Source organism: Microcebus murinus, chromosome 11 (genome assembly GCF_040939455.1).
Source record: "Microcebus murinus isolate Inina chromosome 11, M.murinus_Inina_mat1.0, whole genome shotgun sequence".
Lineage (NCBI taxonomy): Eukaryota > Metazoa > Chordata > Mammalia > Primates > Cheirogaleidae > Microcebus > Microcebus murinus.
This window is the reverse complement of record NC_134114.1, coordinates 88,967,956-88,994,922: the sequence shown is the minus strand read 5'-3', so window position 1 is coordinate 88,994,922 and position 26,967 is coordinate 88,967,956.

Genomic DNA, 26,967 nt, shown 5'->3' with positions numbered 1-26,967 from the left:
ATCTCTGCTGTGTGTGAATTATTAGGTTCAAAGGAAGCTGCTTTACATACAGAAAAGTAACTGTGTAGAGGGAATGGAAATCAACCCAATCAGAACTCAGATATATGTTAACTTTCAAAGTTAATTCTCAACCATAAAAGCTAGTTCAGCCAATTGTGGTATATCAAATATGGGTGAGAAAGGAATCTGCACTAGAGAGAGAGAGAGAGAGAGAGAGAGATGATATCAATATAGATATCTATCTCTATTTATAATAGTGATTTATCTAACAATAGTACTAATCCTAGTGGAATTCTAATAAACGAGTCTACTTTATCCCTGTTGCCAGGTAATCTTCTTCAGCCTCTAGGTCCTTTCAAACTGACCCTTTTTAGCTCATTCTTATTCATTAAAAAAAAAAAAAAACATAGTTATTGAGTTTAGAGGGTACTAAAGCAGTATTAGTTGAATGGGTGAATGAATGAATGAATAAATGAAGAAAAAGCATTATACGTTGCAGGTGCTACTGAAGATACAAAGGTTAATCAGCCAGAAATCCAACCTGCAAAGAGTTTACAGCCTGGCAGATTGGATGTGACTAAAATGGATAAGCTCTAGATAGAGATCTCAGGAACTTGAGAGAAGGGAGCCCTCAGTTATAGCTCTGGGGTGCAGAGAAGACTTTAGGAAAGACATTAAATTTAATATCAGCCTTGCTGCTGAACAGATTTGGGCTCTGTGGAGAGAGAGCAAATCAAATTGAGTACAATGACAAGAGCGTGAGAAAAACCAGAGAGGTCAGAATAATTCAGAAAGAAACTCCAAATAAATAAATCACTGTGGCCAAAACACAGGTTGGCAATGAAAATCAAAGGTAAATTATAATAGTAAATGTTTACCTATGGATAAATAAGGAGATGTCTTACACATCAAACCAAAGGGGTGGGATTTTATTCTGTAATCAATAGGGAACCCTGAAATTTTAGGGTTGGAGGTAGCTGGAGGGTAGTTGACAAAATCAGCTTTCACTGGTATGAGGTTTCTATTTTAATTAAAGAGTATTTTAACTTTATAAAATATACCTGTGAAAGATAAAAATTAATTTTAAAAAAGGGCAACTCTCAATTTGCTGCTATACTAATCAAGAGACAAGGAGATGAAGAAAGAGGCTTTTGTTTGTTTTGCTTATTTTTTTTAATTAAAGTTCTAATGATCAGAATTTTCTGATTTGATCTTTGTTCCTAATCAGTTCTGTGACACTAGATAAGTCATTCTGAGCCCCCAAATAAATGCACTTTTGTAAATAAGGAAATTAGGCTCATGATCCCATAGATTTACTAGATCTCTTTCAATATTAATATATTCAATTTATAAAATCTTATTATTATTCTTAGTACATTGTCTGAAAACACCTTTTTCTTAGCTCTGATGTTTGTCAAAAGTGACCATAGATCTTCTGGGACTAGTCCTGAAATACACAGAGGATGCTAGTAATTATAAGTTCCTTAATCTTATATTCTATTTAGTCTATATTGATGAAGTTTTGACTTCAACATGTTTTATATCTCTTCTTATGATCAGACAGTTTTAGATAATATACTTACTCTGTCACTGTTTTATCATACTCTGCCAGCCTAATGGAATAATTTACATGAACAAATATATGCTCTTTAAAATAAAAATAAAAAATGTATATACCATATATACATAAATACACATTGTATCTATGTGAGTTTTCCTTATACAACTATAGTTTTGTTTATGGTATTGTAAGGATTTAAACATGGACTATATTCCCTATAGCTAGAAAGGATATACATATTTAATGGCCATTAGACTCTTTTCCTGGATTAGAAGTAATAAACTGGAAATGTGTGGGAACGGGCCTTACTTCATTGGTCTTCAGAAGTTAGGAATTGTTTTTAATCAATCCGAATGGCTGGTTACCTTGCAACCTTGCAACAGCATTGACTTTCTCATGGCAAGTTACAAAATGCTTTGAAGTTTCCTTGTAGACAAAGACACCCAGGGGAAGACACTTAATTCTATGTGGTGCAAGCCCATGCATCAGTTCGTAGAACCGCTTGTAGACTAAGAAGGCTTATGACCTGAATGACAAGGACAATTCACCAAAAGTCACCACTACTCTGCAGTTGTCTTGTAGGCCTAATATCTATTTACAGTCATCTTTATTTTGGAAGAGTTTTGAAAAATCAAGAATTCAGTGTCATTTGTTTTACCTGCTATCTTAAGTGAGAAGCTATTGTCAGTACTATTTGGATATTTTAATTTTGATAAGAAACACTTGGCCTGGCGCGGTGGCTCACACCTATAATCCAGCACTCTGCGAGGCTGAGGTGGGCAGATCATTTGATAAGCTCAGGAGTTCCAGATCTGCCTGGGCAAGAGCAAGACCCCACTCTACCAAAAATAGAACAAATTAGCTGGCCATGGTGGCGCATGCTTGTAGTCCCAGCTACTCGGGAGGCTGAGGCAGGAGGATTGCTGGAGCCCAGGAATTTGAGGTTGCTGTGAGTTAGGTTGACACCATGGCACTCTAGCTCGGGCAACAAGAGTGATACTCTGTCTCAAAATAAATAAATACAATAAGAAACACTTTATTGTGCATTTTTATCTGAACTTCCCCTTTCCTAACAGAATCATTAGATGTCTTCTGACTGCAGACCTCAGTAAAAGGAAGATATGAGAATATATTTAGCAAATCCTTTAAAATCTAAGGTCCTCTGTTTCTAAAACTGCAAAATGGGCATAATAAGCCACACTTGGTTCCAAAGTACATCCTGCAGAGCTCACTAAGTCGTCATATCTAATTTCAACAATATACCATAAAGGTGCTAAATATTACTATTAAATATTCAGAGTTTTTTCTCTGAATTTATTATCATGTTGCCCTAATGAATGCTAATAATATGAACTCTGTGGGATACAATTACAATTATCCATGGGAGTAGCATAGATAACATGTTGTTGGTGAACATGCTAGGCAACATATTTTCACCTATCAATATGACGGTTTCTGACAAAAAAACTCCCTCTCCAGGTATTGTGAAATGAGTTGCTTTATACAGCTATTTCTTCTAACAACTCTTCATCAGATACACAACTTTACAGAAAGTTTCTGCAGTCTGTGTCAGTCTCCTTGTCCTGAGGGAGGCCAATTCACCCACATCAAACCTTCCTATCCTCAAATGAATGGAAAAGGCTGGAATGCAAGAGGGCTTTGCAGAGAAGGAAAAAGAAAGTGGCGTAACTTAAGAGAGAGAAGTCAAACATATCCAAACATGGTCAAACATAGAAATGCATACCAAGGAAATGAAATATGCACAAAATGAGCAATTTATTCTTTTAGGAAATGACCCTTCATATTCTGAATTAGTGCATACGTTTTAAATAAAAGTGAAGGTGTTAACAGTAATCAATATAAACTACAAAATAGATAAATGAAAATAAAAGAGTAAATTTGCATATGAGGATATACTTTATCTATTGGAAAAATTACTGATTATGAAACTCTCCAAAATTTAGTGTTTTCTAGATAAGCATTGTTGACTATATGTGTAAATGTATATAATTAATCCTGATTAATTATATTAGATGTAAAGTTATGGCAAATATTTCCCACTGAGCACACAAGTTCGTATTTGTAGACTGATCCAGATTCATGTTGTGATTTACTTGGAAGTTCACAAGTAAGACAATCAACCTTATACTTAGGTGAAAGATTCAAGAAGTGAAAGGCATTGAATGCTATAAGGTATTTCCCTAAGGCCTGCCAAGAGGAAGGCATTTTTAATTCAAGTCCAATTTTACCACCACTCCTTTGAGTAAAGTCAGAGGTGTTGCCTCAGAAACCCACTGTTCTTTCACATACTGCTGTTAAGAGCCACTTAAAATGTAGTTATTGCCCAGATTGTTTCAGTCATTTTGCTTCTTAAAATTCTTGGAGAAGATTGTATAAAATAAGCTTTTTATAGCAACATTACTTACCATAGTAGATTCTGGAAATATTCTTCTTAAGTTTTCCATAATAGTAAATGAGTATGTTATGCAACCATAAATGCCACAACTATGAAACCATGAAGAAATGTTAAAAGTAATAATTTAAAAATTATAATATACATGTATCTATATACATGTGTTTCAAATCTATAATTATATACATTCAAACAGTATAGAGAAAATGAAAAGTAAAACTAAATTCTGTTTAGATATGTGTCAAGCTAAGGGTGAATTTTAGTTTCTCTATTGTTTTAGAGCAGGAGTAGGGGAACTTTTCATGTGGGAAGGCCACACTAATTTAGCTGTAATCAAAGCTGCATTCAAGAAATTTCAATTAGATATGCTTAAAAATGTACATTATTTTGTGAAAATTGAACTACTATGTTCATAATAATTTCAAAAAAATGAAAACTCTTTGTTAATTTTAAAGTTAACTTACCCTTTAATGACTTTGTTGTGTCTGCTTTTTGTTGGAAAGCATTTGAATATTGTAGCATGGAGGTCCAAAGTTTCAGATGATCCTCTAGATGGTGTCAGTCATTTGTTACCTCAAGGGTGTTATGATTTGGGTTAGGTAGGAGAATGTAGATTTGCAGCAATAAGTGGTCAAAAAGCAAGAAAGCATTTTTTTCAGGCATGTTGCTGAAGGTGTGGGTATTCTACTGCATTTTTCCATATTTCAATTGGATCTTTCTTCGTATCAAAGAATGACTTTAAAATGTCATCTACTGAGAGCACAGTCAATTCCATTTGTAGTTCTTTAGGTGCCTTGGTGATAGCAACTAGGTGAGGCTGAAATGCCAATTTGAGTGTGATGTCGTGATTCTCAAATTTAGTGAATCTTTCATTTTATTCTCCAATTAATAGGTCTGTAACAGCTGCGTATTCTTCAAATGATTCACATATATCATCTTGCTCATCAATGACCTTTTCTAACTAGGAAAAATGTTCATTAAAAATTTCCTTTTGAAGAAGTGTTTTGAAAAAAGATGCCTTTTTTCAAAATGCTTGGATTTTTCCCATATATCATATATAAACTTAGTTTTTCTTGCAAAGAAATATACAAGTCATTTTGATTTGACATGATATCACACAGAAATGCGTCATTCCTATAGAAATCTTCTTTTAATAATTCACATTGCTGATTCTGTTCTTCATAAAATTTAACTATCTGTTTTTGAAGAGATAAAATTTTGGCTAACACCAGTCTCTGTGATAAGCAACATACTTTAGAATGATACAGCAAATCCACACTGCATACCTCCTCATTCAACTTTAGCATGTTACAAAACTGATGATGCCATGTTGCATTTGAATGAATGTAGTTAACACTTCTTGTGACTTGTTACAAAGTGTCACTTAATATTTTTAGCACAGAGATTTTTCTGATGCAAGATGCAATGAAAAGACATGACAGCATCTGGGTCTATTAATACTTTTTTTAAATCTGTGCAATAAACCCTTCATATTTTCCTGTCATGGAAGGTGCACCATCTGTACATACACTCACTACATTTACCAAATTCAGTCCAACTTCATGACATTTATCTTGAAAGATGTTGAAGATATCTATTCCCTGTGTTCTGTTCACAAGAGTACCCAAAGTGAGTAACTCTTTGTAGCAAAGAAAATCTTCAGTTATGACCCAAATGAAGTATAAAACCTGTGTCAAGTAACTAGTTTCAGTTGATTCATCCAAAGTGATTGAATAATATATATTTTCCTTTTGAAGTTTGCATAAAGTTGTTCTATCAAGTTAAAGGCTAATTCATGCTGCCTATCAGTTATGGTTTTCCTTGAAAGAGGTAGTGTTTTGTTCTTTGAAACTACTGACAAAGTACTCTCTTCAAAGTCAAGTATTATAAGAATGGAAAACAAACACCACATGTACTCATCATTAAATTGATATTAATCTATCAACACTTATGTGGACATTGGAAGTAACATTCATTGGGGATTGGGCAGGTGGGAAGGGGAAGGAGAGGATAAGTAAATTCACATTTAATGGGTGTGGAATGGGCTGTATCAGGATGGTCACACTTGTAGCATTGACTTGGGCTGTACAAAGGCAATTTATGTGACCAAAGCATTCGTATCCCCGTAATATTCTGAAATAATAAAGAAATAACAAACACAAAAAATATATTTGTGTCCTTATGAGTGTTATAATGCTGATGAGAACTGAATTTCTTTAATGTTGACTTTGCAGTATTACAAAGCAAGGCAAATCATTTTATCTCATCTTCCTTGACATGATGAGTTGTTAAGCAGACAGAATTAAATAGTGCTGTTGAGCTCTGCAACTATTCACAAATTTCACTTCAAACAGAAACAGTGCACCATTATCAAAAGCTGAAAAGAGTGGTGTGTACTCGACCCTCGTAAACTCTCACCAACCATTTTCATGTGGTAGTGGTGCCAGTCAGGTGGGGGAAGTTAGAACTAAATCATGAGCATAGCACTCATTAAATTAGCCCTTATGACTTACTAATGTTTTAATTATACCAGTCAATCTGGGAGAATTATTTCATTGAAACTTATTTTATTCTTTGGTATTTTAAATACATTCATTTTAAAAATAAAATAAAAATATAAAACATGAACAAAATGCATTAATAAAAATAAAAGGATTTGTTCTGTAAAGTTTGGATTCAATCAAAAGGCTTAATGCACTTAAGGACCTAGAAGGCCACATGTGGCCTTAAGGCCTGAGGTTCCCCACCCCTGTTTTAGAATTTTAATTCTCATGTCTCATTGGAACAAAATTATGGTATGAAGGACTCACTTAACACATTAGTACACTAAAATATTATTAAATGTAGATGTGTTTGGGGAGTAGAAAAGTTAATTATATATTGGGAGCCTACCATGTGTCAGACACAAGAATGATTTAAACTTTTATTTCATTTAATTTTTCCAACAAGCTTAAAAGGGAAATGCTAGTATTCTCACTTTTAGATAAGAAAGCTATTATTAAAAGAGCCAAAACAACATGTTTAATGTCCCAGAGCTGGCACAGTAGATTCAAAGGTAGGTATGACTCATGTACTTTCCATGCCATCCATGTTTTCTCCCTCCAGATATGTAGAATGCCTGCGAGTGTCATTTTAGATGGGATCTACAGGAGGATGTTTGCTAGATGACCAGGTTAGGTGTGAGACAAGACATCAGATCTTGGAGGTGGAAGTGATAAGGAAAAGGGATGATGCCAAAGGCAAATTTTTTACTAACTCCAAGTTATATTAATATTTGTTATTATGATTTCAAACTTTTTAACTACTAACATGGGATAAAATACTCAACATTATACAAAATCAAAGTAGATAATTTAATTCACAAATAGCTTAGATCAGCTGAGATTCAGAAGCAAGTTTACTCTTTTCTCCTGGGGTGAGGTACATGAAGTTCAGATTAATTATGGTAGCTGCTGCCTTGAAGGGAACATTTTTGATCTAATATCTGGAAGCATTTCTACTAAAAAGGGACACTGCCTTTTAGGACTGATTACTTGGCAATGAAAAAGAGGGTAAAAAATTTTAGAAAGTGACAAAAAGGAGACATGCAAAACAGGAATATAGTCTCTAAAGATGTGGGTTTGCAGATATTTAGGATTCCATATTATAAAATTATAAAATATACTCCAGAGAATTAGAAGGAACTTATTAAATATTCTTCTCATTGAACTAACAAAAAAATCTTAGGCACATTTGTACCACTGATCCCTTGTCCTGACCTCTCTGGAAATGGGAACCTTCAGTTTCTCTGAATAAAATTACGAGAAAAGATGGAGAAAGGAAAGAAACAGAAAGGGTAGCAACACTGAGTATCCTTAAATATAAGCCAAAAGCTTCCTTGGTGAGAGAGCACAGGTACTTGCACCTGAGGGACAGATACACGAGCTAGACCTTCCAGGCTCACCTGTCTACACTACTCATGTCAGAGACACCTGTCTTCCCAATTGTTGTGATTTCCAGATCAGGCATTTTCCGGAGACATGAGAATGCAGGGAGCCTGGCACCTAGGGATGGATGTCTGTGGCCATACTAAACAGGCGTTGCTTTCATCTTGTCATGGATAGAGACAAGACATACAAATTCCTAACAACTCAGAAGCTTACGGAGATTTTTCTCTCCTGAAAGCCACTACCCTTTCCTCAAGGTGTCCTTGAATAACACTTCAGAGTAAAGTTGGATAGATGAAAATTGATCTCATATCACCAATAGAAACAGTATAGTATAAATTAGTGTACATGTAGAGAAAAAAAATGGTCTTAAAATATATAAATATGGACATAATTCATGGCTAAGAGTAAAATAATGTTTTAAATTCCACTAATCAAGTTCTTATTTATGTTTCTCTTTTGGAGGATAGCCATTTAAAACCTTATAAAGCATATATTCTATGCTTTAATTTTAATAATGAATATCTTAATATGTTGCTCAATTTTGCTTCCCTGAAAACAGAATTAAAAAAAAAATTCTTGTGAAATTCAGATATTGTGTGGTTATCTTGGGGTGTTAATGAAATAACTGATCCTAATTAACATGTATTTTTAACTGGAGAAAGGGGATAATTAATGCATTAGCAATCTTTCCTCTCCTTCCAACCTGGGTGGAAGTGTAGCCAAGATATATGCATGTACAGACAATATGGCTTTGAGGTAATTTTAAAAAATATTATATAACTGTAAACATTCTAGTTTAGCCTCCTAATAGTTTCTAAACTTCACCAACTCCCCTCCCCTAACCCTAACCCTAACCCTAACCCTAACCCTTAATCTAAACTCATACACTGCTTCAGGAAAAGCGTGATTTTGAGTATTTTAAACCTGCTTTTATTTATTTTTTTTAGTTTAATCAAATTTATTTTGCTGATCATATCCTGAAATGTAAATGAATTGATGTTCATTGTGTAGAAAATACTAGCCACTCTTGTTCAGTAAGTTATTTGGTGCAGAAACAAAGAAACAAAAAATCCCAAAAACGAAGTTCAACACTCAGGGAAGAAAGACCACTGAACAGAAAAGGAAAATTTCATTTGTAATGGGAAGAAATCATTCCTTACCATGATCAAATTTTATGATTTGTTCAAAAGAGATATTAGCGACATTGAATTAGTTCAAAAATCTTTTCTTTACAAATGTTGTATGTTTCAAATTGTGGATCATGTAATAAGGATCATATCAACCAGAATTCATCATATTAAATTAATTCATTTTAGTTAGAAGCTTGAACTTCTTTGCTCAATATAGTTATTCCTGTTCTTTATAAAATTAGGCTCTAGTTAACATTTTTTATAAATGATTTCTTTCTTTGCTGGGACTTTTAGAGTATACATAATACATACCTACTGATTTTCAAAAGAGTTGCATTACTAGGGAATTAGAAAATGTTAGTAGGTCAGCATTACTTTCCAGAACATGAGAGCATTGGCACTTAGCTGAGTACAAAGTTTAGCGGATCATATAGGTGTGTGTGTGTGTGTGTGTGTGTGTGTGTGTGTGTGTGTGTGTGTGTGTGTGTGTGTATGGTATATATATCAGAATGTTGGCCTGCTTTTCTTGAGAGAGCATTCCTTAACCCTTCAGCAGGAGCCAATAATATTGCAAGAGGTACTAAAGCAGTAGCATCTTTAGTAAAGCTAACAGCTTTTTTATTACCTATTTTTATAACTGTTGGAGATCTTAGGAGTTGTTTAGTTCTTTTTCATTTATATCTTTTTGCCCTCTGGAGGATGGGTATGTTAAGACTAGGAAGACAATATAATTTCTTTTTCACCTTGGGACAAGGACAAATTTGAAAATGAAAGGAGATACCTTCAATAATCCACCAGGACAACTAGCATAAACAGAAGAATCTTAGGAACACAGAAATCTGTGTTTATCTTATCAGAGACCCACTTACATTTAAAATCCAACCTTGTCCTATCATCAGACAGCTCATTTTTATTCACAAAGGTGAATTTGACTTCTTTCTATGCCTATGGCATTTTCTAGTTTGGAAGATTAGCTGACTTGATATTTTCTTCGGGACAGCCAGCCAATATGGCCTCTAGATTTATAAGTATTGGCTCTGAGCTCACAGGTGTCTTGTTTGGTAATAATAAGAAATATTTATGACCTTTTCTGTCAAATGTGGCAAGTTATTACCTGTAAATTGCCAGATGTGTTGTTTAAAGTTTCCAGATGGATCAGTGTTCAGCTGCTGTTACTATAATTTCATGGTATGTGCTGTCCTATCGTTCTTGAGAAATATTTTCTTCCAGGTGGCAATTTCTTTTCTTATTCCCAAATTACAGAAACATTTTAAGCAAGCCAATGAATGGTTTTATTGTAAAAGTACAATTGTAGTACTAAAGAACTAAGAGGTGAAGAAAATGCCCCACATGTCTTTGCTATTAGACCCATTTTTGCCCTAAGAACTGAATGAGCTAGGTCCAAAGCTAAGGTTAAAAACTGTTGTTCTATTAATCCTCATCACTGTGAAGCAATGCAAAACTAAACACTGAAGTTAAATGTCAGGACTTTAGACTGGTTCCTTCTCATTCTTCAGGTCTCGGTGCAAGTATCAGAAGTCTCTTCCATGAACACGCTCTCCTCTCTGAAAATAGACATTACCACTTAATTTCCAATATAAAATTATTTATTGTTCTGTGATCATCTATTTAGTTTAATTGCATAGCATTTCTTAAGTCCCATGATAGCCGAGGGAAGGGATTGAAAATCAGGGGTGGGAACCTATTTGTTTAGTTTGTAAAATACAGTAGAACATTAGTAGCCTGTGTGATACGAATAACCAAATAATTGAATGACTGAACGATTGTGCTGTTTCTCAGAAAGACAAGGACTTGTTTACTTGAGACATTTCATTTTCTGTTGTTATGGAGTTGCCATGAAAACTTTATATAATTTTCTTCCCTTTGATCCTGTCGTTCCCCTTTTATTTTGATGAGTTAGATATTATGATTCTGAAAGGTGGGGACTTTCAGAGCTGTAATCAGAATCATCTCTCAAATATTAGGTGACCACAGAAGCCAAACATCAAAATTGCAGCCATTTCCTTGGTCCACATGGAAGGGAGTCTGCTGCTGCTAGTGACTTAGTCTCCTGGACACAGCTGACTAGATAGGAGCAACATGCGACCCATAAAGAAATTCGTGTACACGTTTGCCAGTGGCCTTCATGGTGGCATAATGACAAAGCTCTGCTTAAACAGGGAAGATGGTGATTAAATGGAAAATCAGATAGGGGAAACGGATGACTTGGTTTCAATGGGAGAGGAAAGTGGACTAGCTGATTGGTGCTGACAGGAGCAGATGAAAAGCAATGAAATTCTGCTGCTGAGGGGCTGATACAATAATCTTTTCAGCAGAACTTTCAAGGATCCTGGGAGCCTTTCATAGGCATGGCTATCCTGCAGCTCCTGTTCTTCCTGGGAGGTCCAGATATTTATATGTCACTAGGTTTCTCTGAGACCTGACCCATGAGTGCCTGACGTGTCCACACAATAAATTTTCTATTGTTGAAATAAGCTAAATGAGTCTCTGTTTCTCATGAACAGAAGAGCCTTGTATATTCCCAAGTAATATAAAATCCGCCCCAGAATTATACTTGACCTAAAAATGATTTCTGTACCTTACATGTGAAAAATGACCTGTCAGACTTTATGGGAAATCACAACATTAAAAAAAAAAAAGTTGTGATGTCTTATCATTGTAGGGCAGAGAAATTTGTAGGACAGAGGAAGGGCAGAGGAATTTACTTGGGTGGGGCAAGTAACCCCACCTAAGTAAGGTTTGAGCTAACCACAAACCTTTGCTTCTGGTCATTGCTTGCTCGCTACACCGCTGTAGGGGGAATTATGGGATGAGGTCATTGAAGTACGGGCGACTGGCCCATCAGGCAATAGAGGGCAACCAACCCGCCAATTATTTCAAAAGGCAACAGTGGGCAACCAATCATTTTAAAGGTCAATGATCCATGCGTAGTCGGCTTGTGCGCAGCTTGTGCACCATGGGGATAAAAGGCATGCCGTTGTTCCGGTCGGGGTCCTTGCCTGTGAGAGTGGCCACGGCGTTGGTGCTCTGGGGCTTGGACCCTGGCTAGCCAGAAAATAAACCTCCTCTTGTGTGATTGCATCCTCGATGTCTCTGCTTTTCTGTCCGGTGGGGCTGTGGAAGGTCGGTCCCTAACATTTGGGGGCTCGTCCGGGATTTGCCTTCCCCACAGACTACCGGGTAGAACTCAGGGCTGAGGGAGGAGTGTGAAAATCCACCCCGGACTAGCCGGGTGTGGTGTTGGGCAAGGGACGCGGAATCCCCTTGCAGGACCCCGAATCAGGAAACCGGCAGAGGGCCTAGGCGGACGCGCTGGTGGGTCGCCGGTAGGAGCCAGGCGGAGACGTCCTCTGGCCCCGTTTGGACTCCGGAGCTGACCTTGTAGCCAAGGGCTCGGTCAGGAGGAGACCGGGGAGTAGGTCCGGACTAGGTTAGGTTGTCTGTTTACCTCACTGTCTACTTGTCTGTCGTCTGTTTTGTTTGTCGCCGGCTTTCTGTGTGTGTGTGAGTGAGTGTGACATCTCTCGTTGGCTTGTTGGAGTCTCTGGGTTCTGTGGTTTCAGCCCGAGAACCCATCAGGGTTGCATGGGTTTTTGGGCTGGGGCCGTGGAATCAGGGGACCCACGAAAAGATCCGCAGGGGCGACTAGGACCTCCACGTGAGTATTCCCCTGCAGGGGCTGGCAGCGCACAGTGTATCTCCTGCTGCCCGTGCCAGGAGTGGCTAGTGCGGGAGGGGCACGGCCGTTACCTCCGTAGGGAGTGTGAAAGGCTAGGGATTCAGATCCTTGTCCCCAGTGCCCCAACTGCAGAATATCGGTTTGCACATCCACCTATTATCAACTAGCCATGGGACAGGCTCTAACAACGCCATTGTCCATCCTGGTGAGCCATTTTAAGGATGTCAGGTCAAGGGCACGCAACCTGTCCCTGGAGGTCAAGAAGGGAAAGTTTGTTACCCTTTGTGAGGCCGAGTGGCCCACATTTGGAGTGGGGTGGCCCAGGGAGGGCTCGTTTGACGCCTCCTTGATCGAAAAGGTAAAAGGGGTGGTATTTGGCCACCACGGCCACCCTGATCAGATCCCCTATATTGTGGTCTGGCAAGACTTGGTTCGAGACCCACCACCTTGGCTGAAGGCCCTCCTACCTGCCCCGAGGGGAAAGGCGGAAGTTCTGGCAGTTAAAGAAGTCAGAAAGGAGGGGGCACGGAGTCCGAGGTCCGGTGGGACGCCAGTGTTGCCGGATTCCAATCTCTACCCAGACCTAACAGGTCCTGAATGGAACACGCCTCCGCCCTATAACCCTGGGGCAGCCCCTGCGGCTCTCCCGGCCCAGGCGGATGCGGGACCACCGGCAGCGGGGCCGGCCTATGGGACCAGACAGCGGGCTGGCCGAGCCACAGATCCGGAGCCCGTAAAGGCGCTCCCTCTAAGGGCAGTGGGACCCCTGGGGGAGGATAGAACACAGACATTCCAATATTGGCCCTTCTCTACCAGTGACCTTTATAATTGGAAATCTCAAAACTCGAACTTCTCCGAGAATCTGAGAGACCTAATTAATCTTTTAGACTCTGTTCTTTTCACTCATCAGCCCACCTGGGATGACTGCCAGCAGCTGCTTAAGGTGCTCTTCACAACGGAGGAAAGAGAAAGGATTCAGGGGGAGGCGCGGAAGCTGGTTCCGGGGGAGGACAGAAGACCTACTACAAACCCGCGAACCATTGACCGAACTTTTCCCCTTGAACGGCCGCTTTGGGACTACAATGAGGCTGAAGGTAGGGAGCGTCTCCGGGTCTACCGCCAGACTCTGAGGGCCGGTCTCCGTATGGCGGCGCGAAAGCCGACCAATTTGGCTAAGGTAGGAGATGTTCGTCAGGGGCCGGAGGAGAGCCCGGCAGCATACTTAGAGAGGATCATGGAGGCCTTCCGGCAGTACACCCCCATAGATCCCACAATGGAGGAGAGTAAGGCAGCTGTTATGATGGCGTTTGTCAATCAGGCGGCCCCCGACATTAGGCGTAAAGTGCAGAGAATAGATAGGTTGGGCGAGAAGACTCTGCAGGACCTGTTAGAAGTGGCAGAGAAGGTCTATAACAATAGAGAGACGCTAGAAGAGAGGTTAGAGAGGATCAGAAGAGAAGACAGGAAATTCCAAGCTGGGGAAGCACGGAAAGCAAACAGAGAGATGGCTAAAATCCTGCTAGCTGCCACAAGAGGGGGACAGATAGGGTCAGAGGACAGAGAAAGGCCCTGGCGGGAGAGGCTAGGCAAGGATCAATGTGCCAATTGCAAGGAGCATGGGCATTGGGCCCGAGAGTGCCCCAAAAGAAAGGGGGGCGAAGACTTGGAGGTCCTGAAAAAGTCATGGTTGCAGGACAGGTGACAGACAAATAGGGAAGATGGGGTTCGGTCCCCCTCCCCAAACTTAGGGTAACTTTGCAAGTGGAGGGGAACCCAGTCAGCTTCCTCATAGATACAGGAGCAGAACATTTGGTACTAACGGAAGACACAGGAAAATTGTCCGGTAAGACCAGTTGGGTGCAGGGGGCAACAGGAGCCAAACTATATCGGTGGACCACATGGCGGAGATTGGGTTTGGGTTCAGGAAAAACTCGCCTACCCTGTTCAACAAGGCCCTCCATGATGACCTTGGGTTTGCGGAAAAGGCTCCACCTCTGTATGAAGGGTTTAGGGCGGGGCGAGCATGGGAGTGGACTGCAAATGAAAGATGCTTTTCAGGCCCTGAGGGCAGCCATGCTGGAAGCCCCAGCCCTAGCACTCCCTGATCCTACTTGTCAAAAAAAAAAAAAAAAAAAACTAGATCCGGTGGCGGCCGGGTGGCCAGCGTGCTTGCGATTCATCGCGGCCACGGCCCTGTTGGTCAAAGACGCTGATAAGCTCACCCTAGGGCAGCGGCTGCAGATCACCACCCCGCACGCCATAGAGGGGGTTCTGAAGCAGCCACCGGGACGGTGGATCTCAAATGCGAGGTTGACTCATTACCAAGGGCTTTTGCTGGACGCACCCCGCATCGAGTTCCAGACCCCTGCCGCCTCGAATCCAGCTACGCTTCTGCCAACCCCCGCTGCAGCCGCACCTGAACGTGATTGCCTTGATATCCTAGCCGAGACCCAGACGACCGTAGAGACTTGAAGGATCGCCCCCTTCCAGGTAGCGACCTGACCTGGTTCACGGACGGAAGCAGTTTCATCCGGGACGGACGCAGGTACGCAGGGGCGGCCATAGTAGATGACCAAGGTAAACTTGTCTGGGCGGCACGCCTTCCGCAAGGGACATCTGCTCAGAAGGCAGAACTAATAGCGCTGACGGAGGCTCTTAGCCAGGCCCGAGGAAAAAGGCTGACGGTGTACACTGACAGCCGCTATGCCTTTGGGACTGTGCACATACATGGGGCCCTCTACAGGGAAAGGGGCTTCATCACAGCAGAGGGAAAGGAAATTAAGCACATGCCTGAAATACTCCACCTACTAGAGGCCGTTTTGCTGCCAAAGGCAGTGGCGGTAGTCCATACCCCGGGACACCAGAGCGGGGATTCCATGGAAGCATGGGGCAATCGGAGAGCAGACGCTGAAGCTAAGAAGGCTGCAGAAGACACTCCGCAGCCAGACATCCTGCACCTTAGCCTGTCACCCCCAGGCATGGGATGGTTGCCTCCTCTGCCGGACTGTAGATGAGGTCTGGGCCTCAGAGCAGCTACGTGAAGATGGCTGGTTGCGGGACAAAGGGCATCGCCTAATAGTGCCAGAACTCTTAGAACGCCACCTGTTAGAACACCTGCATCAGACCACACATCTAGGGAAGAGAAAGATGCTGCAACTGCTGGACACTGCTCAACTAAGGTTCAAGTCACAAGGACGGGTTCCAGATGACATCGTCAAAAGTTGCCGAGCCTGTCAGGTCATGCAGCCGGGGAGGACCAGAGGGACCCACGCAGGTACGAGGGAAAGGGGGAGGCAGCCAGGACTATTTTGGGAAGTGGATTTCACAGAGGTCAAGCCTAGAAAATACGGGTACCGATATTTACTGGTCATAGTAGATACGTTTTCCAGATGGGTAGAAGCCTTCCCTACGAAAGGAGAAACAGCTTTGACAGTAGCTAAGAAAATATTAGAAGAAATAGTCCCCAGGTATGGACTGCCGGAAGGGATAAGATCAAATAATAGACCTGTGTTTATCTGTCAGGTTAGTCAAGGGCTGGCCCAGGCTATGGGGATAGATTGAAAATTACATTGTGCATATAATCCCCAGAGCTCTGGGCAGGTAGAGCTAATGAATAGAACAATAAAGGAGACCCTGACTAAATTGGCCCTGGAGACTGGCGGAGACTGGGTGACCCTCCTTCCCTTCGCCCTGTTCCGAGCCCGGAACACCCCTTATCACTTGGGTTTAACCCCTTTTGAAATCATGTATGGCACACCCCCTCCTGTAGTTCCTAGAATGAGCCCTGAGGCAGGCTCTGCAACGTGTCCACAGTCAAGTATGGCCGGGCCTCCATGCTATCTACCGGCCTGAGGAGGAGGGTGCCGGACACCGTTTCACCCACACCAGCAGGGAATTGGGTGTGGGTGAAACGGCATAACAACAGAACCCTCGAGCCGAGGTGGAAGGGCCCCTATCAAATTATTCTTGTTACCCCCACTGCTCTTAAGGTCAATAGAATAGTAGCGACCTGGATACACCACTCCCACGTGAGACCTGCTAATAAAAAGACCAGGAGCAGTGCCAGGACCAGTGGAAAGCAACTGCAGACCCGAGGAATCCTCTGAAGACCAGACCTGACCCGCATGGCGGCGACAGCCCAGGACTGCTGACCTAGACTTGGACTGGGGTTGTGGCATCTAAAGATTGAACTGGGTGACAACATGGACGGGTCACGGTGGGGGTTGGTTGTTGTGTTTTGGGGATGTTGTGTTTTTGGCCTAATGTTTTTGGGGTAGAGACCTGCAGCTGTACTTACCGCCCCGAACCCCCACCAACCCCATAACCTTACATGGGTCTAAAGATTACTGTATAATGGTGTTAGTGTTCCCAAAAATAATATACCACACTGAGGAGACAATGTATGAGGGCACAGTAGGGCGAAGAGTCACCAACCTAATTTTTGAAAGAAAGAGAGCCCTTCACAGCCATAACCCTGGCTACTCTTTTTGGCTTAGGGGCAATAGGAGCAGGAACTAGTATCTCTTCTCTGGCAATGTGGCAAAGAGGGTTTAATACTCAAGTCACTAACCTCCCTATCCGAGGTAGTGCTCCAGAACCGGAGGGGGTTAGATCTAGTATTCCTCCAGCAAGGAGGACTGTGTGCTGCCCTCAAAGAAGAATGTCGTTTCTATGCAGACCATACGGGAGTTGTTAGAGAATCTATAGCTAAGGTCAGGGAAGGGCTTGCCCGGCGCAAACGAGAATATGAACAGCAAGCAGGTTGGTTTGAGTCTTTGGTTTAACAGTTCCCCCTGGTTAACAATGCTACTATCCACCCTACTAGGCCCACTCATTATGCTAATCTTAGTCCTTACTTTTGCGCCATGTGTAATTAATAGACTAGTAGCTTTTGTAAAAAAACGGATAAACACTGTCCAGCTACTAGTATGGCAACAACAATATCAGCAGCTATGGTCAAGTGCTATAGAACTAGAGCACCTAAGAGACCTTGAGGACGAGCAAGAGTGCTCGTCTGCTACCTAGAGAAAGGGGGGAATGTAGGGCAGAGAAATTTGTAGGACAGAGGAAGGGCAGAGGAATTTACTTGGGTGGGGCAAGTAACCCCACCTAAGTAAGGTTTGAGCTAACCACAAACCTTTGCTTCTGGTCATTGCTTGCTCGCTACACCGCTGTAGGGGGAATTATGGGATGAGGTCATTGAAGTACGGGCGACTGGCCCATCAGGCAATAGAGGGCAACCAACCCGCCAATTATTTCAAAAGGCAACAGTGGGCAACCAATCATTTTAAAGGTCAATGATCCATGCGTAGTCGGCTTGTGCGCAGCTTGTGCACCATGGGGATAAAAGGCATGCCGTTGTTCCGGTCGGGGTCCTTGCCTGTGAGAGTGGCCACGGCGTTGGTGCTCTGGGGCTTGGACCCTGGCTAGCCAGAAAATAAACCTCCTCTTGTGTGATTGCATCCTCGATGTCTCTGCTTTTCTGTCCGGTGGGGCTGTGGAAGGTCGGTCCCTAACAATCATAAGGATGGTTGGAAAATTACCACCCAGTCCTGAATTCATTTTGGGGGAAGGCAAATGTCACTTTCCAGATTCAGCCAATGAACCAAGGAGAAAAATTCCCTCTGCCCTTCTGCTTCCTCTTCCACCTCTGCTTTCTTCTCTCTCATCCTCTTCTCTCTATTTCTCTTCCTCCTCTTCTTCTTCCTATTATTATTAACTCATCCTCTTTCTTCTCCTTTTCTTCCTCCTCCCTTCTTCTTCTCTCCTTCTTTCTTCCTCCCTTTCTCATTCCAACTTATTGGAATACTGATGCTATTTGCTCAGTCACTAGAATGAGTGTTACTGTGTCATGAATCTTAGGCTACTACTTGTAGCAGTAGTTAACCTAGGCCGGGCGCGGTGGCTCACGCCTGTAATCCTAGCTCTTGGGAGGCCGAGGCGGGCGGATTGCTCAAGGTCAGGAGTTCAAAACCAGCCTGAGCAAGAGCGAGACCCCGTCTCTACTATAAACAGAAAGAAATTAATTGGCCAACTGATATATATATATAAAAAAAAAAAAATTAGCCGGGCATGGTGGCGCATGCCTGTAGTCCCAGCTACCTGGGAGGCTGAGGCAGTAGGATCACTCGAGCCCAGGAGATTGAGGTTGCTGTGAGCTAGGCTGACGCCACGGCACTCACTCTAGCCTAGGCAACAAAGTGAGACTCTGTCTCAAAAAAAAAAAAAAAAAAAAAAAAAAAAAAAAAAAAAAAAAAAAAAAAAAAAAAAAAAAAAAAAAAAGTAGTTAACCTAAAAAAATTATGATGTAAACAAAGAGTGATATACAAGATATGTGGCAGAACACTTCATATTCAGAAAATAGATGGTGTATGATGTAGATGTGTTTCACATATGCCCTTGTACATATTGCCAATAATTAATTACTGAGTATTAATTCTAAATGGAATAAATCAAATTCATTATCATTTATTTTTTACAAGCGTACCTTTGATCTTTGATAGATATGAAACAGCCTAATGCAATAAACATACTTGCAAAGAGAATCACCATATATCTAATTTCTAGACATGTATAAGAAATCACTCTGTAAAGAGAAATACTTCAAAGTCATAAGGTAGCTACTGTTTTTAATCAGCATATTGCATTAACATTATAATGATGAGGTTGAGAATTCAACACAGGTGTGATTTGCAAGCTATTTTGCAAATTTATCTCTTACTTATAAGTAACAATTAATTTTGAGGCACATTAGTAGACCTCAAAATAGAATTTAAGGCTGGGCGCTGTGGCTCACGCCTGTAATCCTAGCTCTTGGGAGGCCTAGGCGGGCGGATTGCTCAAGGTCAGGAGTTCAAAACCAGCCTGAGCAAGAGCGAGACCCCATCTCTACTATAAATAGAAAGAAATTAATTGGCCAACTGATATATATATAAAAAATTAGCCGGGCATGGTGGCGCATGCCTGTAATCCCAGCTACTCGGGAGGCTGAGGCAGAAGGATCACTCAAGCCCAGGAGTTTGAGGTTGCTGTGAGCTAGGCTGACGCCACGGCACTCACTCTAGCCTGGACAACAAAGTGAGACTCTGTCTCAAAAAAAAAAAAAAAAATAGAATTTAAAACTTTATTTTTGTGTAACTAAAATGAAATGATTCCTAAAGCATCATTTTAAAATTTTATAGAAAAATTAATCTCTTAAAAATTTTATCTTCAGGTTAATTAACAATGGTTTATTCTGTTTCTAGGTTAATTACTGAAATTCAGAATTCATAAATAGACATAAAATGAAGAAAACGCTTTTGTTGTCCATGAACTTCTAAATCAGTGGTGAATGCATGAAATGTTTGTCTGCCCCTGGGATGCACAATTAAAGTCATCACATGAAAAGGCTTTATATCCAATTAAATGAAAAATAAGTTGTTCCTCCTTAACTTATTTCTTTGGAGAAAAGATACTCACTAAATTTTATTCCTGTACTATGAGCCATTATTTGTCAGAAAGTTTCCAAGCTTCATTTTTCTACCAGCACTTTGCTGACTAAACCAATTATTTGTACTAGCAACCATCAATATTAAAGATGAGGTGGGCTCCACTCCATTTAAGCATTTAATTTCAAAGGTTGGATTGGACTGTGCTGTGCAGGAAACATTGTGCCATTATGTGTTGCATTCAGTTAAGCTAAAAAAAAAAAAAAGCAAAAATGCTGTGATTCTATGTTTCTCCATATAGAAGTTGTCAGTTCCTTTTGAAGCCAAGTTTATACATCTTATTCTGCACCTTACAAGCCCTACTCATCTGCATATCTGTGCTAAGATTGTGTGATAAGCAACCATAGGTGTCTGTCTCTGCATTTTTCCAGACTAGCCCATATTCATTCACTCTGTTCTTCTTATGCTCCCTGTACTCGCCAAAGAAAACAAGTGATCTTTTATAATGGAAAATGGAAACTCATTGCTTTAAACATTCTAAAAATTTCTCATTAAAATAAAAATGAAATACTAAATCTTAAGGAGGTATACAAGGCCCTACATTATACACTACTGCCTATGTCTTCAGCCTCATCTCCTACCAATCTTTTCTATGTTCATTCAGCAGGCTCTAGCCACAGTTACTGTCACTTGAAATTATCAAGCATTTTCCTAGCTCAGAGTACTTTGTATTTTCTGTTCTTTTTCCCTAATAGCCAACTCTAGATCTTTGCTTTGCTGGCACTATCTTATAAGTCAGGTCTTGGTTCATATGTTATATTTTTATTTCAAAATATTAAGGAGGTACAAATGATTTAGGTTACATAGATTGCTTTTGTAATGCTTGAACCCAGCAATAGGTGTGAATAGTATTCATTGTACCCATTAGGTAGGTTTTTGCCCCTCCCCTCCTTCCCTCTCCCTGCTCCTTGATTTCCATTGAGTTTTATTTATGTCTGTGCATATGTGTGTTCATAAGTTAGTTCCAGTTTAACAGTGAATACCTGTGGTGTTTGTTTCTCCATTCTTGAGATACTCCATTTAGGAGAATGGTCTCCAGTCCCATCCAGATTGTTGCAAAAGGCAATAATTCATCTTTTTTTTGGCTGAGTAGTATTCCATGGTGTACATATACCACATTTTATTAATCCACTCACAAATTGATGGGCACTTGGGTTGATTCCACATCTTTGCAATTGTGAATTGTGCTGCAATAAACATTTGAGTGCAGGTGTCTTTTTGATGAAAAATCTTCTTTTTCTTTGGGTAGATATCCAATAGTGAGAGTGCTGGATAAAATGGTAGGTCTACTTTTAGTTCTTTAGTTCTCTCTCCATAATGTTTTCCATGGAAGTTGTACTAATTTGCAGTCCCACCAACAGTGTATAAACATTCCTTTCTCTCTGGATCCACACCAGCATCTATTGATTTTGGACTTTTAAAAAAAATTTTTTCCAGCATATTATGGGGGTATAAACGTTAAATTTATGTATATTTCCCTTGCCCCTCCCCCTTGAGTCAGAGCTTCAAGTGTGTCCATTCCCCAGTTGGTGCTCATCACACTCATTATGTATGTATATACCCATTCCCTCCCCCACCTCCTGCCCAACACCCGATAGATGACTTTCTAAGAAAAGTTATTCTAACTGAGTTATTCTATACTTTGTTTGGAACCAGAAAAGAGGCCAAATAGCCAAAGCAATCTTAAGCAAAAATAACAAATCTGGAGGCATTACATTACCAGAGTTCAAACTATACTACAAGGATATGGTAACTAAAACAGCATGGCATTGATACAAAAATAGAGACTTAGACCAATGGAACAGAACAGAGAACTCATATATAAAACCACCTACCTATTCCAAATGATTGTCAACAAAGATGACAACGTACACTGGGGAAAAGAAGCCCTATTCAATAAAAAGTACTGGGAAAATTGGATAGCCACATTCTAAAGAACGAAACAGGACCCCTATCTCTCACCACTGAAATGCTACTTTTTTAAGGCATGTTTAAAATCTACACTAGGCACCAATTTTAAAGGTGAAAACTTGGAGTCTTTCCTCTTATGATTGGGAATGACCCAGTATATTCCCAATGATGACTTCTTTCAGCATGGCCTTGGACTTGGAGGTACCAATCAATTAAATAAAAGAAAATACAAGTTGATAAGCACTGAAATGGATGAGAATAATATATGATCACAGACCAGACAATTGTATGCATGGAAAATCTAAGATACTATAAAGATGTAGTACTCAAATTATAAACAAATTTTCTAATATCACCGGGATATAAGGTCAATATATAAAAATCAATTGCATTTTGGACTTCAGGTTCTGGACTAAAGTGAAATAATTAAATGTCTCCCAATCTTTGATATTAGCTTAATGAGAATGATTTTGGACTTCTGGCCTCCAGAATTATAAGACAACAAATTGGTTCTGTTTTAAGCCACTAAGTTTCTGGTACTTTTTGTTATAGCAACAATAAAAAAAAAAAGCCACTTATATCAAAAAGTTACTTTTATAGAAAGAATGTCTCTAAATTCTTTATCTTAAACCCCAACTCTGATTCATCATCTTGTTTAATTTTCTTTATTGCATATGTTGGTTTCTTCAGTCATCTAATATATGTTTCTGTTTACTTATATATTAGTTTCCCCATCCTCCACAAAAATATACAGTCCTTAAGGGCAAAAAGTGGTCAGTGTTGAATGAATGAATGAAATAATTCTCTCTTTCTAGGATTTTTACAATTCTTGATTTCCTTTTGCCTTTACATGTCATATCATTATCACTTCCTCAGGTTTCTTTCTTGAGAATCCAGTTTGGGCTTTCTCTCTGTGTATCTGAATTTGATATCTCATTAGTCCATAACCTCAACACAGTATATCCCAGTCAAGGGTAAATGTATCCTTCGGGTATGCTTTAGTTGGCTTGGCAACCTAAACAAAAGGATACAATTTATGCATAGTTTCCACTTAAATGGAAAGGGACAATTGATCTGCTTTGTAATTATTTTCAATTGATCCAAAAGAATAAACTAGGTCATATCAAGGTCAATTTATTCCCTATGTTGGAAATATGTAGTTTATAAAGGTTCTACTGGAACCAGCTTATAATAAGTTGCAAGAGTCAACTGTTAAGTATTCAGGAATTTTGAAAGCCACTTGTTAAACTGACATGGTAGAAGTATTTATACCACAAAAATTGCCAAATGCTACAAATAATAGCCTTTTCTCACCCAGAGATACAGTTTATCAGTCCAACCCGCAATATATTTTTTATTCTATGACTATCTTCAGGTAATTTTGCATTGGTATGAGAGTAAATTTACTCTTTTCCCCATAAAGTAAGAGATAGAACTTCTATTTTGTTGAGGACATATACACATCCTAAAATCTCATCTTTATCTTACAAAGTTCAGAACACCCACAAGAGGCATTCTTAGTAACATCTGAACATTCCTGTACCAGTAAGGTATAGGAGGAGGGGAAGTAAAGTTCAACTTTTATATTAATCATATAGTACTTCCCTTAGGTGCTTTGAGATACCTGGCTTTGACATGAAGGATTGGAGCAGGGCAGTAGTCATGTAAGGCACATGGCTCTAGCTACTAAGTCTTGTTGCTTAAAGCAATAGGATCAGCAGTGCTTCATTAATATTCCATAATAACTCACTTCTTTGGCATTTTAATAAATCTGAGCTTGAGGTTTACCCAGCTAGAATGTGTCCTTTTTCATTCACTACTCACATACAATGGCAACAGCAGTGTTAAGAGATTGTCATACTGCACAACAACAGGGGAAAAGGTGGAATTTCACACATCTGCTAAGGGAGACAGCTATGAGTTTCAGGGGAGTCTTCAAGCTCAGTATTCCTAGGGTATATAATAAATCAAGACCAGCTGGCATGCTGTTTTCAGCATGTCTCCTTTTTCCTAAACCAGAGCTTCATGAATCCTACTTGCAAGTAAGGACAGCTGTAGTCTCTGAATATCAATTCCTAATTTCCCATATGAGGCACTGAAAAAGCTGTGTTCTAGCACATGGGCTACAGACCAGTCACCTGACCGCCTGACCACAGGTGCAACTGTGACCTAGCACATCAGTGCAAATGATTGGGGATCTTACCATCTTTGAGTCCAAGGCCCAATCTGGGAAAGTGCTCAGCTCCACAGTAGCTCCAGCAGTTGGATCTTGCCAGCTCTTGCATTTCTCAAAAACTCTAACACTAATTTTTTTTCCTTCTACTTTCCTATAGAAGGATGTAACCTATTCCATCCAAGAAGACACGTGCCAGCAAAGATCAAAGCCTATGTCACTGTGATTCTGGTAATGAGTGATTCTGGCTCTGAGGGACAATTACTATTCCACGTGTGCAGAGCTCTCCTCTCCACCCAAACGCACCATCCAAGTGCAGGAGACCAGTGGTGGCATATGTCCTCCACCTTGTACGCATAACACTTCTCACAGACCTTTTAACATCCTTGGCACTCAATAAACAGTTGAGGACATGAACAAATGAATTTGTCAAAAAGGGAAGGGGTGCTATTCAGTTAATTTTGAGTAGATTAGTAGCACTGCCTCAGACACAAAAGTGGAAGTTAATCTCATTATGGTCATTAGAATGTGAAGCTATATCTGGCTGTTAATATAGAAGTTTCTTTCTTATAGGAAGATAAAGTAAATATACTCATTCCCCTTGAGCCTGTGTAATTGTGGTCTTGTCTTTCAGTCTACAATAATCTTTGCTGACAAAGTTTGCAAATTTCCAGAGAACCCAGAAGGAACTTATATGGGAAGGAAGGGCAATCAAATAAAAGGCATGAGAAAAAATAGTATAACATCCTCCCCTTAAATAGAGTTAGGCCTTAGTATTACTCAGGGCAGATTAAATTGGAATAACTGACAATCAGAAATTAATTTTTCATCTGCATTGGCCACAGAAACCAGCACAGGAGAATAAAAAAAATTGGGGGTTCTGCCTCTATCATTTACTAAGCCATGTGGAAATAAGTTAATCCTATAAATCATTGGACTATCACCTGTCTCGTCTGCAAAATAGTGATCTTAATATTTGTTAAAGAGATTACAAAAGAAAAACTATTTGAAAATCACTCAGTAATGTATTTTAAGATTTATTCATTTGTTCAATAATTATTTATTAAGTGTAAGATTTTTAAATATGTTTGCAAATGTTATCATCAGATACAATTATATTGTACTCACATATTGTGCAAAATTGTAGCTATATTACTACTGTTACTGAGAAGTAGGACTGAAGAGCAAAATAGTGTCACCTCAAGGTAGGCAGAGTTACTTTCCCTGGAACCTTGACTGCCAGCAGCCAACTTTACCTACAGCTTTCAGTTGGCCCTATCTTGGACAGTGGCTACCAAGTGGATAGCTACTGCGAAGCCATTATTAAAATAGCAAGTGGAAATAATTGTTTACTTTCTTAGTCAAATTTATTGTCCTTATGAACTCGGTGCTATTGAAAACATCAGAAATGATAGGAATACCAAAATTGAAGAAATGTACTCATCTATTAATGTAAATATATTCAATAATTCAAGTTTTCCAGTTTGAGACAAAATGACAGGAAAATTTATCATAAATGGAGGAAGGGGCAGTTTGAGAGATTCTCTTTTAATAATATCTTTAAGGGCTCTAAAAGAAAATTAAGTAGGAAATAGGAAAATAGTGACCAGATCACATAAATTCCCATGCCAAATTGTGCCCACAATTACCTCAGCTTTTCTCTAACTTAAAGTAGTCACTTTCTGCTCTGCATTTGCTTGATCACCTGTCTACATTGTGGGAATGTAAGAATTATAATGCTTAATATTACAAAGAACACAAAGAAATTTTTACAACGTCCCTACTGCCTTCTTATCTGAAAACTGGACTCTGCTATGTTTTGAGTGTGAACTGTGGCTTTAAGAGGTTTTCAAATTTTAAAAAAAAGACAAATATAATTATTAAAAAATGTTTGGATGACTTAATTCTATGAGCTTGAGTGTCTGCCTTTTAACCAGGCCTACATTTCTTCTTCTACATTTCAGAGACAAATAACTCTTAAACTGGTCTGTACAGTTTCACACCAAAGAGTTGTCAGTTGGTTGCCTATGGAAAATAGAATATGTATCTCAATTGATGATCACTGGTCTATGTTGGCAAAGGTGAACTGTTAGATCTCACTGTTCCAAGGGCTACTTTCTATGCAAACACACATGAATTCTTTAGTTGTGTCTTACATACTTCGAAAGAGACAGACATGTTTACTTTGGGACTACTTTTAATTATGGTGCCAATAATTAGCTCATTAGAAAGCCTTGGCCTTTTGACAGTTCTTTTTGGGACCCAAAATAATTTTATCTATGTCAGAAGTTAGTCTCAAAAAGTGTACCACGCCCTGTTTTTGAAATCTTCTACATAACACTGAAGATATTTTAACCCAAGGATGTGCCTCAAAATGGGCTTCACATGCACAAGTTAATAAATTAAACAGATAAGCTTAGAATAACATTCTTACTTCCTGTGTGAGTTCCAACTATGTCAAAAGAAACATTCTTATGAAGAAGCTATAGAATCAGGTTGCAGGACAGGATCTTTTTAAAAGAGTAAGAAATCTTTAAGGAAATAGTCTTTAGCTAATATAATATTTCCTCTTCTCTATTCTCTACCTCATTCCTTCTTCTCAACTCACCATTGATTTATTTTAGTTCTTGTGAAAAGTAAAAAAGAAAAATATAAGGACTGAC